Raw genomic sequence first — 19,757 nt, 5'->3', positions numbered from 1 at the left:
ATAAAGAGAGTTTAATACCATAACCAACTAAACCGATACCGACCGAATTCTCACCAAATCAACTACAGGCCAAACACATTTCAATAGTCTTTCAGTCATACTACGACTATATTTTAAGTTTTCTCTTTCGTTTGCTACATATAACATGCCTACCAAAATCAAAAAGTTCCGCCAACAGCAACGCGCAGGTTTAATCCCGCTAGTTAGTTACACTTTAAAAACAACAAAACAAAGTTATTATATCGGAACACTGAATGCTAATATACTATAATAGAAACACTTGCACCAACGTTAATTAACTTATGTTTTTTGAAATAACTACACGTATATTTTTGCTGATCGTTGTGAGCTAACATCACCGGTCCTAGTCAGCAAGAGTGAGGAGGTGCTAAACACCGTGTCGAAGGGGGCGCCATAGATGGTGGTGACACCCGACATTAGCCCACAATGATCAGCCTTATATACACGCATTCATCAACTTGTAAAATATAAATATATGGTCAAATTTTATTTTTAAAGAAATGCAGATATATAAATAAAAACCAGCTTCTTTCCCACGCTATCATATTCTGATATTCAAAATTAATTTAAAACACAAAAATATCTACATAACATTTCCGATCACCATCTCTATACACCGTTTTAATTAACTGATCACAAGTTACAAGATCTAATCATCTAATAAGTAACTAATAACTTAATTAAGTTAAACTCAAATCAACGGTCAACTTATCTTATAGATCTCAACAATCGATCTAAACTTCTTCCTCCTCATCCTCATGCTTCCGGCCACACCGTCATCGTTCATCCGTGCTGACGTCACATCTGTACTACAACTACTCTCATCGAACTCGCTCCTTTGTCTCTTCATCGACGCCGGTGAGACCTCGCCGGAGGAGCTGCCGCTGAGTTGGATCAGGTGAAACGCCGCCTCCATCTCCGGCGAGGTGAATCTCGTCGGCCTAGGGTTAGATATTTTTTTCATTAACGGAGAGTTTTTGGTTTGTTTGTGATGATATTATTATTGTTGTTGGATTGGTGGAGATTTAACGGGAGGGTAACGGTAGTTTTGAATTTATATAATAAGAGTGACACGTCAGCAGCTGCTGAAACCGACCTTGGGTTAATGGCGGTGGGCCCCATGGGGTTACGTGTCTTGTTTGAAATTTAAATTTTTTAAACACTTATGGCGGATACTTTTTTTTATCCGGGTTATCGGATCGAGATGTTAAACTAGATGGATTGTGATTTCTTACCCGGTGGGTAAATGCTATGTGTTTTTTTAAGTTATTTGGATTACTGATAGGCTATTAATTCACCTGATCATTCTCGAGTGAAACAATTATATATATATATATATATAATGGGGAGATTTCAATTAAGAACCTCTTTGAGTTTTAAGAACTCGAAAGAACTCAGTGTAATGATTTTTTTTTCTAATTTTTTTACACATGCGTAATATATATAAGTTACATGCATGTAAAAAATTACACAATTTTTTACGCACCGAGTCGACTTTTTACATATGTGTAATGGACGTAAAAGTTAGTGTAACCACTTACATATTTATTCTCTCTCCTACTTTGACTTTTTTGCCAGATTTAATCTCAACCACATATTTTAATCCATTTAATTAAATATGTGGCCTAGAATTGAAGTTATTAAGTTTTTAAAACTCACCATGGTTCTCAAAATATCCCTCTCATATATATATATATATATATATATATAACCAAAGTTTGTCTTTCTCACAAAAATGACTGTTCATGAAACTAATAGATTGCCACCGTACATGTGTAACTCTTATCCAAACAGCCAACTATTATCACGTTTTTCACCACTAGTCCATTCACTTCAATAGCAAAACTTCACCTTTTCCACCATCATCCATTTTTTACTTTTATCATCAGAACTACATAGCGTGAGTTCCGGCTCCAACATTTCAATAATTTATCGCTACTCACTGTCTTCATAATTACAATCTCAACCGTCCGGCTGCCGCCTTCAGCCACCGTAAGCCCCGACTATTATCTATCTGTATCTTAACATGTTATATAATTATACAATTTTCTCTCTCAGTTATTTTGAGCTGTAAAATATCATGTTTTTATATTTTAAGCCTCAATTTTACAATTTGGTGGAAATGGAATCTATTATCACTACAACTTGATTTTATTTAGGGTTTTGTTATACATGTATATTTGTAGATTTTGTAATTGCGCTGGTTCTTATAAGAAATGAAAAAACCGTAAAGTTGAATAAGGTGATGTGATGCATTGGAAGATATTATTTGAATGAAATGAATATTAAATACATACACTATTCACGTTTTTCTTTATTAATATTTATTATACCAGTCTATTTAATTTTTATTAGGATATATTATTTTTGAGAATCCTTGATAATCACATGGTGATATGGATATACTTTTTTAATTAACTAAAATACTTGTGTACTCTGTAATGAATATTTGGGTGATCGATATTGCACACAAATAAGTAAAACATCAACAACATATTGTATGTATTACCGATCCTATACGTGAATTTGAAAATGGATGCTAGTTGGCTGTGGGTGAAAGTACACGTGTGGCCGAACAATGTTGAGTAAAGTACATATAGACTTCATGAAACTTTCAGCCATGCTGTTAAGAATACTACAATCAGAGTGGTTCTTTCTTTTTCTTTTGCAAAGCAACAGTCATTTCACCAATTAAATGTACTAGATGCCCTTTTACGTTGCAATCTTACATAGACGGTTTATCTTAAACAACAACGGGGTTTTGTTCATCCCAATCGTATGGGGCATGGTTTTACTATCGCCCTTTACACACTAGGTTTTACCGGTTCAAAAATCAATGCTTCCCTATTTACTTACAAGATTACGACAATCCTATTGATAGTTGACAAGTTTTATAGAAACTTGGTGAGCATTTCACCCTTTAGGATATTGGCAATCTTGATTACTTTCTAAGTATTGAAAATTGTTTCTTAGGGATGCAATAGTATTTTATCCCAGCAGAATACATCTTCGACGTTCTTTAACGGGTTGGTCTCTCCAATTACAAACCAGTGTCTTCCCTAATGAGCACCTCACAGGTCTTATCTCTAGGGGGCAGTCTCCTATTTTCAGAGTTTGTCAAATACGGCCAGCTTGTCTGTAAAATAACCTTGATTTATTGCTTCAAATAGCCAAGAACATAAGATTTAAGCTTACAGAATCAAATAAGGGGTTACAACCAGAAACACAATCAAATTAGCTAATGATGTAGCTATTACAGATTGAACAAAAAGAGGTGTAACACAGTGATTCTGCTAATCGAGTCGAATGCTTGGAAGAAGGTAATTGTGATGAAGGATTTTCTTGTTCTGTGTATTTTTAATGAGTAGCAAGCCAGCCCTTCTTATCCTTGTGAGAAACCTAGCAGGCACCTAGCATCCAGCCTTCAATAGCCCAAGAAATTAGCAACGGCCCATTATTTCCTTTTTGGTTGCAAAGCCAGCTATATACTTTCTTTATATAATACTCGATCAACATAATAAAAAAGGAACAAAAAAAGGAATTAGAAACGTAAAATTAATACATATATAATCTTATCATTTTAACATTGACGGCACCCTTCAATATGTTATGCTGTCCTGACCAGATTTCACATTTACAATCAACAAAGTGTGTCAGTGCATGCATCCTCCATCCAAATACGACTAGGTTGTTGTCAAATGCATTCTCAGGTACTTGAAGGGCACTATCGGTCATGGAGTTCTTATTCCCAGGTCTAAACTTTGATTTGTGCCTTCTTCGATTATGATTGGGCTGGCTGCTAGATGACCGTCAGTCCACCAATCTTATAACGTGGATTGCAACAAAGAAAAAAAAAAGCATTTTCTCCATCATATACTGAATCGGAATATCCCTCGCTGATACAATTGCCTAACTGACTTTGTTAGAAATTCTTCTTCAAGAAAATGGGATAAATACAGTCTTTGCTCATACTCTTTGGCGTGATTACCTTTGCGCAACATGTCTTGTAACTAATTCAGTATTCCATGATAGAACAACACATGTTGAAGTTGATTTTCATTTTGTCAAAGAGAAAGTTACACAAAGAAAGGTTTAGGTACAATTTATATCTACAGGGTTTAGATTGTGGAAATCTTCACAAAACCGTTGCCGACTCAAAGAATAATGCTTGTTCGTTTCAAGGTACACGTCGCTCCCTATCCTTAGCTTGCAGGGGATTATAAAATTGAGTTGTAATATTAGTCAATAGTACAATAAATTTGTAAATATGACAATGTATATATCCGCTTTCTTGTAATACCCTAATTTGGAATTAGTCACTGTTACTAATATTTTCTGTTTCAATTTATTCGCTTCACTTTGACGATACAAATGATCAACAGTTTAGGATGTTAGAAATGTGATTGTCACGATGTCACCATTCATAAGATATAGGATTTTAATGGTTCTCATAATACATAAAGGTCACGATATTTCTGAGCCCAAAGGTGCTTTAGATGTTTTCTATTAGTTTGTTTCGATTGGGTTCTTAAAGATGATGTGCTATTTTTGGTGTTTCCATAGGTAGCTTTGGGTTTTATTGTTTTAGTAGTTGTCTTGGTGTTTTTCCTAGGTAATGATTTATTTTCATTTTCAATATTTTAATCTTTGTTGGTGCACTATGGAAAAAAATATATATTTTTTAATTTAATTAACATTTTTTTCAGCCTTAACCGTCATTTTTGAGAAGAAAGTTGTTCGACCGATCTGATCGGTAAACCGACAGCCTATCCGATCCAGTTATGAAAACATTACTAATATATGCCATTTGGTCCTATTTTTACATTGATTTCCAATGGAATTCAAAAAATAAAATATACTCCAAGATTTAGGGCGGCAGGGTCGCATGTGTAGGCTTGGCGGGTTCTTTTTGCTGATGAAAGAAGAGGAGAGAAAGAGCGCTTGTATGTGCATGCAAGAGAGAGAGGGGGTAGCGGTAACACCACCACTGGTTTATAACTGCCAGCAGGTTCCTTTGGTCTACCATGATTTGACCCCTGGTGGTTGGATCTTCACCGGCTTCGTTAGGTTAGCGCGGGCCCTTAGTGGCCTAACCATAAAATTTAAAACCACTAACAAGAAAACTATTTGATGAATTGATGATAATACTTGCAAACTTATTGATCTAGATCAAAGTTGTGACATTCGTCAATTTTCGATTCGGATTTTTATTTGTAAACCCGACCTGTTGGGTCATTTCGATGTATCAATTATTATTAATAAAAGTGTTCCCGGTATTTATCGTTCAACTTTCGTTGTTATTCAAATGTTTATAAATTTCCAAACCTTAAAGTAATCGAGCCGTACGGGTTAAATGCATAAATTATCCAAAACCAAAAAAAAAATTATGTAATTCATTTATAAAAGTCCAAGGTTATAAATGAAAATTTAATTAATAATTTTCAACTTAAAAGATTATGAAATTTAAGGGGCTTAAAGTGTAAATATGAATTTTAAAATATAATAAATATATTAATTAACCTTACCCAGCCCCCCACCCCTTCCCCCGTCCACGCTTTTCCGGCGGGCCTCCGGCCACCGGAATCCGGCGCCGGAGGTGGCCGCCACCCCCTTAAAACACATTTTGTAACCGAATAAATTATATAAAACTCGATAATCGTCAATATAACATCCAAACAAACTAATTAATTGCGCATTAACACCGCGAATCACCTGTGATACTCGCCGGAATTTCCGGATAATCAAATTAATTACATAAACGCGTATACTGTAAGGCCCCGTTACCGGAAGCCCTACTTTCGCGTCGGATTTACTCATAAACACAGTTCTTCAAATCAGAGTTTATTAAAACTTTTCGAGGAATATAAAACATCAATCATTTGTTACAAATCATTCAATCTTTTCTTTGATACCATAACACAAAACTTTATATTTAAAACATCTTTACTTCTTTCTTCAGATGCCAGCCGTTCAATCCATGCCGTGTGTCATCCTCATGCTAACTCTATAATCAACTCACCTGCGTGCATACTAAAAGTCAGCTACGCTGAGTGAGTTCTAGTTAATCAAGCAACTTATCATGCAACCACTTCATACAATATATATATACGTATCCGAAGACACATAGTCCACTGTCTAACATGCCACTGTTTAACCACTTAATTACCCCTACAGCTTAGCCACTTAATTACAAAGGCACGTATAGGCTTTCCCTATCACGCACTCACGCTATGCCACTTAATAACGAAGGCACGTATAGGCTTTCCCTATCACGCACTCACGCTATGCCACTTAATAACGAAGGCACGTATAGGCTTTCCCTATCACGCACTCACGCTATGCCACTTAATAACGAAGGCACGTATAGGCTTTCCCTATCACGCACTCACGCTATGCCACTTAATAACGAAGGCACGTATAGGCTTTCCCTATCACGCACTCACGCTATGCCACTTAATAACGAAGGCACGTATAGGCTTTCCCTATCACGCACTCACGCTATACCACTAACACCCTTACTAGACTCCTGCTACCTCTAACACACTCTACCTCAACCTGCCTTGGTCACACTCATATTAGTTTAGTATTTACGTAGTGAACAAGTCACATCACATCATTCATACACACTATCAACCACTTGGCAATCGCTATCCTTGGCGATACGTGCAATATCCGAAGATCGTTCACGTACCGACAAGCATTATAAATATATACCTCATATAACATCTATAGCATACACTTACCACTTAAAGTAAGTGGATTCACACTTCACATCGAGTATGCACACAGCCCCGAAAACATAACAAGGAAATGGGGCTAGAAACTCACCTGAATACGGTTACGTTCTCCGTTGATTGTAATTCCTTTCTTTAACTGGGCTCGGCTAACTGTATAATATTTACACATATCAATTAACTACTACTACTCGTTTTCGATAACTGCCTTAACACATTTTCCATTAGGTTTTTAATTCATTTTATAAACGAACTTCGCTTCAGGCGAAGTTAAACCTTAGGCGAACTCGGAAACAGCTTGGTTCTGGCTTGATTCGATCGAATAGGAACACGTTCGATCGAATAGGAACACGTTCGATCGAATAGGAACACGTTCGATCAAACAGGAACACGTTCGATCGAATAGGAACACGTTCGATCGAATACAACACTCATTCGATCGAATACAAAACTCATTCGATCGAATGAGTTGGAGACTATTCGGTTGCTTCCCTATTCGGTCGACTGGACTTGTTCGATCTACGCATTCGATCGAATGGACTGGTTCGATTGACTCATTCGATCGAATGGACTGGTTCGATTGACTCATTCGATCGAATGGACTGATTCGACTCCTTCAAGCTGGGCGACGGAGAAACCTACGGGTTTTTCCGGATTTTCCAGATTTCGACCCAAAATCGAAGTTTTTGACATGGAAATGCTCGGGATTGAAAGGGCTATCGATTCCTAGTACTTTTAAACACAAAAGCTTGCATTTTGACACCAAAACAAGGCGGTTTTTGACCCGAAAACTCAAGTTACGAAAATGGGAGTTTTTGCTCGATTTGAGGTCGAAAATGGTTATGAAAACGGATGATTTTCGAGAGGGACTTACCAAAAACGATTAGGAACAAGATTGTGGACTCGGATTTGTGATTTGAGAACTTTCTCTCTCTAGCTTCTCTCTCTAGAAATGAGAGTGTTTGTGTGGGTGTAAGTGAAGGAAGATGGTGAAAAATGGTGGAAGTGTCAAGAACTTTCGTTTATATACTACGGGTTTGGTTAGGCTCGGGTTGGCTTCCTACGGGTCGAGACAGGCCGAGTTCATAAAATAACTAAGCCCAAGACCCGTTCCTTACTCGACATTAAATAACTAAAACGTGAAATTACTAAACATAACTTTCTTTTATTTATCAATATAAAAATTTCGGGATGTTACAAGTCTTCCCTCCTTAAAGAGGTTTCGTCCCCGAAACCTAACTTATTCCCTATAAACGGAAAACTTCTTATATTTACACGCTTTACCATCACACAACTATTTATTATAACCAACATGCCTTCAAGTTAAATTCATAGATCGTTCATACTAAAGCACAAGAAGTCACAAGTACTTCATAACATAAAAGGAAATCATTCAAGCTTGCTAAACAACATAGGTTCAACTGTAACATAAAACACTCTTTAACTACTAAACATAAAACAACTGTGACATGCCACTTATTCTCCTGCAACCTCCTCAGCAGCTAATAGACCATCCCTTCACGCGTTTCCTCTTCCTTCCCTCACTGCCACGGCTTCTCTACACTCCCTAGCTATGTGACCTGACTTACCACACCTATAACACTTCTGGTCCTCGGTGCATTCACGGGAGAGGTGCCCCTCCCTCCCACATCGGTAGCACTGGTTTGGACCAGCCTTGCATTCCCCCAAGTGCATCTTTCCACACACCTTACATGCTCCACTCCCTGCCATCTTCTGTGTCCTTCTCCCTGCATGTTCCACGATATCCCCAGCTCTTTTAGTTCCTTTCCCTTTTCCCTCATCTTCCACTCCCACATCATCCGCCGCCAGATCATCATAGACTATCTCCGCCAACTCGACCGCAGACTCAAAGGTAACAGGTTTGTTGGCCCTGACCAACATGCGGACCTTCTGGGGAAGTCCTCTAACGTAGCACTTGATCCGTTTCGCCTCAGTGTTCACCATGTCAGGTACCAACCTAGACATGCGGTTGAATTCAGTGGTGTACTCACGATGTGTCATCTTGTCCGCCTTTAGATTCAGAAACTTCATCTCGGCCCTCTCAACCTCAGCATCAGCACAGAACCTTTTCATCACTAACTCCTTAAGGTCATCCCACCTCATGGCCTTAATCTCCTCTCGGGTCTTCCTTTGTTCGACCGTTTCCCACCAGTGCATGGCCTCATCTTCAAATGACTGAGTGGCATAACCCACTGCTTGGTCAGGACGACACTCGCTAATGCGGATAACCTTATCCATGGCGGTTATCCACTGAAGAGTAGCGATTGCGTCTCCCAAACCAGTCAACTTAGGCGGGTCACAACCTTTGAAGGACTTATAGTTGCAACCGCCTCGGCCCCTCTTCCTTTCATCATCTTTCACAGACTTTACCTCACTCGAGTTATCCCTTTCCCTCTCGTCATTCTTTCTATTATTACCACCTGCCCCTTCAACGGTTCGTTCACGGCTTCCAGCAGACCCTTCGGGATTCAGGTTCTTCACAGCAGCAACTACAGCTTGAACAATGGCTGCTTGAACTGCAGGGCTAAGTTGAACTTCTTCGTTGTTGTTCTGGTCTCCTCCAGCTGCGCTTCCTTCATCTTCGGTGTGGGAAGCTTCTTCCACCGAGGGTTGCCGGACAAGACGAGGCCTGCCACGACGCCCAGTGCGACCCCCAGTTTCAACAAATTCTCCAGCTCCAGCCATCGTAATCTAAAAGGGAAAGCACAAACATCATCACTCAAGGATCTATCTAGTACAAGGATAGTAAGGCTAACAGGTAATAACAGTGGCCAGTTGTGATTAGCTGATCACGTTACTTTCCGTGTCCTATACACTTCCCTTTATGAGTCCATTTGTGCTGGTTCTACATAAGCAGTTTGTCAAATCAAACAATCAATTATTCCTATCCCTAACGTTCACATATCTTTCTTTTCTCATTAACATATATCATTTAATCATACACCTTACCTTTACTGATCTTGCTTGAGCGACACATGGCATTCTTGAACTGGCATCTTCTTTCCTTTCTTACTTAAATCCCATTTTCTGTTCGAGTCTAAGCATATAGGATGCTTAAATCTCTCGAACTTATGCTCTGATACCAACTTGTAAGGCCCCGTTACCGGAAGCCCTACTTTCGCGTCGGATTTACTCATAAACACAGTTCTTCAAATCAGAGTTTATTAAAACTTTTCGAGGAATATAAAACATCAATCATTTGTTACAAATCATTCAATCTTTTCTTTGATACCATAACACAAAACTTTATATTTAAAACATCTTTACTTCTTTCTTCAGATGCCAGCCGTTCAATCCATGCCGTGTGTCATCCTCATGCTAACTCTATAATCAACTCACCTGCGTGCATACTAAAAGTCAGCTACGCTGAGTGAGTTCTAGTTAATCAAGCAACTTATCATGCAACCACTTCATACAATATATATATACGTATCCGAAGACACATAGTCCACTGTCTAACATGCCACTGTTTAACCACTTAATTACCCCTACAGCTTAGCCACTTAATTACAAAGGCACGTATAGGCTTTCCCTATCACGCACTCACGCTATGCCACTTAATAACGAAGGCACGTATAGGCTTTCCCTATCACGCACTCACGCTATGCCACTTAATAACGAAGGCACGTATAGGCTTTCCCTATCACGCACTCACGCTATGCCACTTAATAACGAAGGCACGTATAGGCTTTCCCTATCACGCACTCACGCTATGCCACTTAATAACGAAGGCACGTATAGGCTTTCCCTATCACGCACTCACGCTATGCCACTTAATAACGAAGGCACGTATAGGCTTTCCCTATCACGCACTCACGCTATACCACTAACACCCTTACTAGACTCCTGCTACCTCTAACACACTCTACCTCAACCTGCCTTGGTCACACTCATATTAGTTTAGTATTTACGTAGTGAACAAGTCACATCACATCATTCATACACACTATCAACCACTTGGCAATCGCTATCCTTGGCGATACGTGCAATATCCGAAGATCGTTCACGTACCGACAAGCATTATAAATATATACCTCATATAACATCTATAGCATACACTTACCACTTAAAGTAAGTGGATTCACACTTCACATCGAGTATGCACACAGCCCCGAAAACATAACAAGGAAATGGGGCTAGAAACTCACCTGAATACGGTTACGTTCTCCGTTGATTGTAATTCCTTTCTTTAACTGGGCTCGGCTAACTGTATAATATTTACACATATCAATTAACTACTACTACTCGTTTTCGATAACTGCCTTAACACATTTTCCATTAGGTTTTTAATTCATTTTATAAACGAACTTCGCTTCAGGCGAAGTTAAACCTTAGGCGAACTCGGAAACAGCTTGGTTCTGGCTTGATTCGATCGAATAGGAACACGTTCGATCGAATAGGAACACGTTCGATCGAATAGGAACACGTTCGATCAAACAGGAACACGTTCGATCGAATAGGAACACGTTCGATCGAATACAACACTCATTCGATCGAATACAAAACTCATTCGATCGAATGAGTTGGAGACTATTCGGTTGCTTCCCTATTCGGTCGACTGGACTTGTTCGATCTACGCATTCGATCGAATGGACTGGTTCGATTGACTCATTCGATCGAATGGACTGGTTCGATTGACTCATTCGATCGAATGGACTGATTCGACTCCTTCAAGCTGGGCGACGGAGAAACCTACGGGTTTTTCCGGATTTTCCAGATTTCGACCCAAAATCGAAGTTTTTGACATGGAAATGCTCGGGATTGAAAGGGCTATCGATTCCTAGTACTTTTAAACACAAAAGCTTGCATTTTGACACCAAAACAAGGCGGTTTTTGACCCGAAAACTCAAGTTACGAAAATGGGAGTTTTTGCTCGATTTGAGGTCGAAAATGGTTATGAAAACGGATGATTTTCGAGAGGGACTTACCAAAAACGATTAGGAACAAGATTGTGGACTCGGATTTGTGATTTGAGAACTTTCTCTCTCTAGCTTCTCTCTCTAGAAATGAGAGTGTTTGTGTGGGTGTAAGTGAAGGAAGATGGTGAAAAATGGTGGAAGTGTCAAGAACTTTCGTTTATATACTACGGGTTTGGTTAGGCTCGGGTTGGCTTCCTACGGGTCGAGACAGGCCGAGTTCATAAAATAACTAAGCCCAAGACCCGTTCCTTACTCGACATTAAATAACTAAAACGTGAAATTACTAAACATAACTTTCTTTTATTTATCAATATAAAAATTTCGGGATGTTACATATACGCTCCTCTACCCAGTATAAATAGATGCCTAAGCTCCTAAACAACTCGTTCACTCCTCTTAATCCCCCTCTAATACACGGATTTTCCGTAATTGGGAGCTTCTTTATTTTATTTTCCGGCAACCGGGTTTCGGCCAAAACAAAACATATTAAGGTAACTGTTATGTGTATTATAATGTCGATGAACCAATAAACAGAAACCCCAAGTTAATTATAACGAACATGGAACAGAAACCCCAATTGATAAATTAGGGTTTATGTTCTTGAAGACGAAGAAGATGAATTCTTATTATTATATATATCTAATGGTTTTCAAGTATAAAATGAATTTGATATATAGCCCAACTTGTTAGTTACTTTGTTAACACAAGACAGACTCGGGTTCGAAACCCGGGTCACGCACCCTTTCTTTTTATAAACTGTTATATATTATTATTATTATTATTATTATTATTATTATTATTAATTAAACTAATTAGTATGTAAATATAACTGAAAACCATATCATAACGGATGACTTTCCCAGAACATTTGGTTAAAACACTTAGCTTTCACAGTCAAAACCCGGGTCAATCACTTTTTTTTTATTTTATTTTAATTTTTCAGTCTATTATAATAACTAATTTATCCTTTTTAATCAATTAAAAATCAAAATAAAATTTATAAGAACCTTTTTGAATTAAATAAAAATTATGTAAATTAATTATAAAATATATCTCACCATTTTACATCTAAAAATCAAGTTCCTCGTCTTCGTAAGTCGTTGTTAAAAATCGTTTAATAAACGTAAAGTAAACTTTAAATTCCTAAAAATTGTTTTGCCAACGCAATAATTGTAACTATAACTTATAATCAATAGTTCAAGCTTTTTGAACATATAAACTTCGTTTTCTCGCCGTTAAAATATTTAAATCATATTAATAATCGATTTCCGTTAAAACATAAATAATAATATTATAATCAAATAATAGAAAATAATATAGAGTTTTCATTACAAGTTATACAATAAAAACACCCCGTACGATTATCGATTAAGTCATGTCCTTACTTATTTTAGATCACACGTTTCGGCTTTCGTGACGCGTTCGGTTGCTTACATTCTTCAACGCTTCCAAGCTTCTTTTATTACCTTATTCATAATGTGAGTTTTTTCATCACCCATTTTTAATGTTTTAATGTTTTGGGGTAGCATATGTATCCTTATAAAGATTCAAGTATTATTTCTTCTATTACAAAACTACAATTCGTATATGGACTTGTGTGTTACTTGTATTACTTGCACGAATATTACTTGCACGATTCGGAAGCCTCATTAAGTATGATCATACGCCCCTCTTTGCACTCCAGTCCATTTGTATAGAGTGGAAAAGGGCCTCATTATCCAAGTACGTTGGTTGTTACCAATTGGAAAGGACCTTACTTGCGCGATTATCCAAGTACGTTGGTTGTACCAACTGGAAAGGACTTACTTGCTCGTTTACCACATGTCTATGAATTGTATGGTTTTTATGTACGTATTTAAACTGTGGAAACTCACCGGCTATATTTATAGCTGACCATATTTTATACATATGTTACAGTTACCGTGATTAGAGGTTAAAGTATTGAAGACACTTAGATTACTTAGGGTATTTCAATAAAAGAACTATTGTTATGGTTATGTTTTGGTTTGAACTTGTATTGTTACTTTCGAACTTGTGTTACTTGGCTTATTTAATGAATTAATGTTATTATGGTCACTTAATAGTGCCACGTGTGTTTGAGCAATCTGTACGTCACACTCGGGCGTTTCCGCTTAAGCCGGGGTGTTACAAAAGTGGCCTAGTAACACTATAAATATCAACTATGGACCTAAACCGATGCCTTCGCTGTCTTCCAACCGCAGTTCGTTGTTCATCTTCTTCCACTTCCTCCATCGATATCACAGACTTTATTGACTCAGCACAAGAAGAAGTCAACGAACTTGCATCATTATTATTCTTAGTGTTATTCACAATACCTTGGACTCCATTATCCTGTTTCTTCTTGTTGCAACTATATAATTGATGAAGATTAGAGTTGCTGAGTAGAATCAAATGGACAGCAGCTGCTTCTAATACTTCTTGTTCTTTGGTTGATTCCATTGCCCGACAATATTCATTAGTTTCTTGGATCTTCCTTTTCTTCGACATTAACACCCTTTATATATAAGCTAGGCAAAAACACTACAAGGGTATTTATTATAAGGGTACACGCTTGTATATATAATTTATAGAGAGATGAATTAATGTTGGTGTTGGGATTGTGATAGGAAAGTATGAGGAAATTGCATCTATATGCGTATGAAAGCAATCTTGACTTCCTCTTAATTGCTTAAACCTACACGACGCGGATACTCAATGCCTAAAAGTGGTACAATATTTTAAAGAAATATAATAATAATTACATAATGCTACAGTTTTTGCATATAAGTCGTATTTTGAAAATCAATATCCATTTTTGGATTTTAATCCTTACTTTAAATTCTTATAGCATCATCTTATTTTGGTTTTTGTGTTTACTTTTATTAATAATTTGTTATTAAATAATGTGTGAATGAGATTTATTTGTCAATTAGACATGACTTTGAATTTGTTTTCGTTGACCCATTCCTTAACAAAATAACTATACTAAATAATCTTTATCATAAGATTATATTATTAGGGTTTATGGTTGTATTATTATCATAACTAAAACTCTTATTAGCTTTCCTTTGTAGATAGTTATTTGATCGCATTATCTTCCTCTATATAGTTGAATAATAATACATAATACCTAATGGGGTTTTCTTATTCTATATGATATTACAGTTTTTGAATTCTTAGGCTTCCAACCACAATTTTGCTACAGCCCGTTACCTATTGTTGCTCTAGTAAGACAGGGCGGAGCGTTTGTGGTAATGTATACTTTTTTTGATTGTTTTGCTCAATTTCAATCTGGAAAGCAACTGAATAGTCTTATTTGTGCCTAAGTGAAAATGAATCGATTTGTGGAACCATCTCCAGTCAGGGTTTTTACCAAGGTCGGGAAGTTAAGTTAGTACTGTTTGCATTCACGTTAAATGATATTGCTGTAAAGCAATGGTTTATGTCATTCCATCAAGTATCCTCACTTGGAAAGACTTGCGACAGTTTTTAGATGAGTACTACACGTCTCAATGAACAACTGATGTTAGGACCGCTATTAGAAATTTCCAACAATATTTTTGAGTTATTTCATCATGAAGCATTCAAGTGGTTTAAACTTTGTTGAGGACGTACCTACACTGTATGACAAATTTTATTATTAATGATTAATTGGCTATTACACAATGCCCACAAATTTTTACCTACACCATTAAATTTTTGAGATTTTTTAATAAAATTACAGTAAATTATAATTCAGAGATAAAAATTATAATTTATATATGCAAAAACCAAGGAGATTTTTTTACGGTTTCAGTTGAGTTATAAAAATTATAATTCCAGTTCGGTTTTTTTAACATGCAAAACCGAAATTGAACATTATATTCTGTTTATATAAAAAAACAAAAGCCAAACCGTCGGTTTTGAGTGGGGTTTGGTTACTTCGGTTCAGTTATGTCGCTTATTACAATCAGAAGTCGGTTATTTCGATTTCTGTGCACCCTTGCAAGCCACCCAGGCACCCAGCCTTGTATTTATAGGAGTTGCATAAAGCCAATCAACAATCTAATCTCAAAAGGAGGGCCAGTTAGGTCCATTTATGCTTGTCTATTCATTTAACGTCCAGTTACGTCCGATGGTTATAATATTAAAGAACGGAAACAAACGAACATGATGTGTTCTAATTTATATATAAGTTATAACAATATTTCCTACACTTTTAATAGCTTTTGAGTTAGTTTTTATTTAATATTTACTTTCATTTGTTTCTTATTTGAATTTTAAAAGTTTTAAGGGGCCACAAACTAAAATGAATTGTTTGTACTAAACTTAAACAAGTAAATATCCGACTAGATGTGATGGATTATCTTAGTTAACTATTGGGCTAAGCAAATAATTAAACTATCCATTAAATAAACAGTCGTCGGCCCACTAACAAGTTACTAGTGAGTAGTGAGTACTCATGAATTGCTGTGGACGGTGGTAAAATTGGAAAGAAAAAAATAAATAAATATAGGGCATTTAATTGTTTCGAGTCGGCAACAAAAGAGAATTATCGAAGGGGAAGTTTTTTCTTCAGGCTGGAGGATACAATTCCAAGAGAAAACTAGACAGAAACATTATTATTCGGTTTGATTTTCTTTTGAATCGGTTTATTTTGTTTTGTTATTTAATATGAATAGCTAATTTTCCCTGTTACCTAGGTTTTGATGAATATTTGTTGAGTTTTGGATCTTTTATCGGTTTTAGGGTTATTATTTATGGATTAAAGTTATTGTAAACAACCTAATTGCAATTGATTTGATGTGTTTATGCGTATTTAGTTATGATTGGTCATTGATTATCGTTCCATATGTGTTTTGTTGAATGTCTTTCAGTTGTGGATGCATGTTTAGGTCACTTACTGTATGTTTGTGTTTAGTTTTATGGTTTGCTAGAGCTTGTAATCTATATGTACATTAATTTTTAGCTTGTTAGGGTTTTATATTCTACATATCTAGATAGCCGATAGGTGATAGATAGTCAGGTTGTTTGTGAGGTTAGGAGTTTAGGTTTAAACGCTCTGACAAGAAGTTTCCTAGAATTCCCTAATTTCATTGAGATAGTGAGATTGACATGTAGTCTGTCTTTTAGGGTACTTTATCATTGTTAGACAGATTGAGAGGTAACCCGACCAGCTGGTGGGCATCATATGTCCTTTAGGGAAGTTAAGGTTTCCTACTGGTTACATCAGGAGAATAGGATCCACTAGGTTGCTTAGGGGTGTCGTATCTTTATATTCCGGTTCCATTATAGTTTCCAGAGTCGATAAAAAAACAAGATTCACAAATAGGATGCATGCCTAGGTAGTCATTTCGTTTTAGTTGGTAATTTAGTTCTTTTCAATTTAGGCTTTTTATTTTATTTTAATTTCAGTTTAACTAATATTTTAAAATCATCTTTTAAGAAACCCAAATTAATCAAAGCTTTCAAATTTACTTCTTAGAGTCTAGTTTTGTTATTCAATAGTGTCTCTAGGTTCAATATCTCCAACTTCTTTAGGTATATTACTTTCGATACGTACACTTGTCTATCGTCAGTGGTCTAGTTTAGGGTTTTCTAGGTTTATTACCTGTGTCTAGGACAGTTTTCGTTGGTTTTCATAGACCGCTTTTTGCACATCAGAACATGAGCAAGCTATATTCCTTAATGAACGACACAGACACGAATATTTATGAACCGTGCGTTTGTCCAAAGCTTAATGGACAAACACGAACAAGGTCTTGTCCGGTTTGGTTCGTTTATTTCCCTAGGAGGATCATATGGTTATAATTATTGCACAAATATTGAAATGACCCAAATTAAACAATGGGTTTAGGTTGTGGGTTGTAAAATTTGGACCCAATAGTCTAGGTTAGTGTGGGCTGGGCACTTTCTTAAAACTATTGATGGACTGGACTCAGGTCTCAGGGGTCAGAGCCAACCCTTCTGGTGGGGGGTGGGTGAACATCATGGAGTGGACCCAACAGTACAAAAGTCATTATCATTTATCACTTATCAGTGGGCTCCATTCATTTACTTCATTTCATACAAAATCAACTACTACTTGATAAGATGTCTTAATCTATAACACTCCCCATAGATAAGACCGTTCAATACAAAACCAATTTTAACTAAATAACCATATAAACACTTTACACTTATGACTTAAATAGCTTTATTTAGTATGTGCTAGATTAAGTGGGAGAGAGAAAAAGATGCAGTCACATAACTACTTATGCATCATAGTTAAAGCATTACATGCAGATGTTTATATGGTTCTCACAGTTCACTCAGTCAGTTCTGTACTTAACTAATATGTATTTAACCGCCCTTAGCCCTCTACTCTCTCATATAGTTTATGCAAATAAGGCACATTTAAACAACAAAAGAAACAAGAATAAAGATATAATAAGTATAAAATAACTACTCTCAAACTACCCATATCACTAACACAGAATCCATTATTATTCCCCACTCATCTTAACCCTTGTCTCCCCCAACACAACACAATCCAACATTTAAAAAAAACACTTCTTACACTTAACATATGACCCTCAAGATTGTGTCCGCCCCATAACTTCAAGCCCATCGGTCCTACACGACATGATCACATGAAACACTTCTCTCAACTGGCGCTCCAACGGGCCCAACCCGTTCTTAAACACTTCACAAACTTGAGACACTTGTTTAACACCTATTTTCACTTCTTCCTTCTGCTCTTCAGTCAACGGAAACTGGTTGACCGAGTCAACCAAATCCGTCACCAAATGAATTGACTTTTCCATTTGCTGAATCTCCTTTAGCAGCCCGATATTATTCTTCCGTTCACGTTTCTTGGACTCATCCACTATCCGGGTATGAAGCAAACTCAAAGGTGAACCCCATGAAAACTGTCTCGGTACAGAAAACTGAACTTGAAAGCTTCGGTCTTGACACGGGACCGCAGCCACCAGAGCCCATAACACAAACATAAGGACAAAACCCATTGTGTAAACAACGTTAGCTAGCCCGTTAGTGGTGGAAATCTCATGTCCTCTAGGTTGGACCAGCCCGTTAACTATCAGTTGAAGCTGTTTACTTGCAGACCATGAATTAGGTATAATCCAAGACATAGTCTTTGCATGTCCTGCCTTTTGATTATTAGTACTATCTTTCCCTTTATTCAGGCCAACGGAAGAACGGTTTCTGTATGCAAAAACCGATGACGATTGATTATTATTACTATTACTATTATTATTATTATCAAGCATGATCATAGCTAAATCGGCTAAACCTCTTTTCGCCCTTCTAAACTGTCCTTCAACCATCACATTCCTCGACTTTGAATCAAAAGCAGATGAAACAATGTCCAAATGTTTATTCCAAAGACGAATCTTTTCCACCCCGTCACAAACCGCATTGCAAATGTCAAGTGCTTTAATAATCACATTAAACAACTCCGTTACAAACCGATATAACGGCGGTTTCGAAAGATTCGGCCCGTTTTCCGACATAACAACCTTGAAATCGCCTAGGCACCCGATAAACGCTTCCAAGAGCTTAGCAACCCAATTCAGCGACAAAAGATCTTCGTCGGCCGAACCCGAAAGCACTCGAAACCGCCTAAAAACCTGATGCTCAAACGATCCGAGCTCACACTGGATACCGGAACCAGAATTCGCATTCATCGCATTCATCTCCATTGAATGCACCTGATTCGTGTTCCGATCATTCCCGATGCCGATTATCGATCGGCGAAGCGTCTCAAAATGCATAATTTGATAATTTCACAAACCCTAAGTACCAAAAACAAACCAACACTTAAAACACATCTCAAACCATCTAAAAACCTGAACTTTACACAAAATTATGAACCAAAACAGTCTGATTCAAACCCACCCCACATGCAATTCAAGATTGTTCATACAAGTCAAATAAATTTGGGGAAAAAGTAACAGAGATGAAATTAAGTGCATTAAAGACACAATTAGATGAATAAAAGTAGAATTGAAGAGCACAAGAGTACCTAATTTGGAGGATGCAGTTTCCAAAGCAGAAGGTGAATGAAATTGGAAACCCTAAT

The 19,757-nt window shown here is 37.1% G+C and overlaps 1 pseudogene; it reads right to left on the bottom strand.

The window, feature by feature from the left end:
- Window positions 1-18,150: 18,150 nt before the first annotated feature.
- On the bottom strand, window positions 18,151-19,449 carry LOC143624848 (protein ROH1D pseudogene; annotated as a pseudogene).
- Between the last annotated feature and the right edge of the window lie 308 nt (window positions 19,450-19,757).

The sequence above is a fragment of the Bidens hawaiensis genome, unplaced genomic scaffold (genome assembly GCF_021521415.1).
Source record: "Bidens hawaiensis isolate Kalapana, Puna unplaced genomic scaffold, B.hawaiensis_p1.1 tig00000055_1, whole genome shotgun sequence".
NCBI classification, from domain to species: Eukaryota; Viridiplantae; Streptophyta; class Magnoliopsida; order Asterales; family Asteraceae; genus Bidens; species Bidens hawaiensis.
Note: the sequence above shows the minus strand (reverse complement) of the source record. Positions and strands in the feature narration are given on the sequence as shown.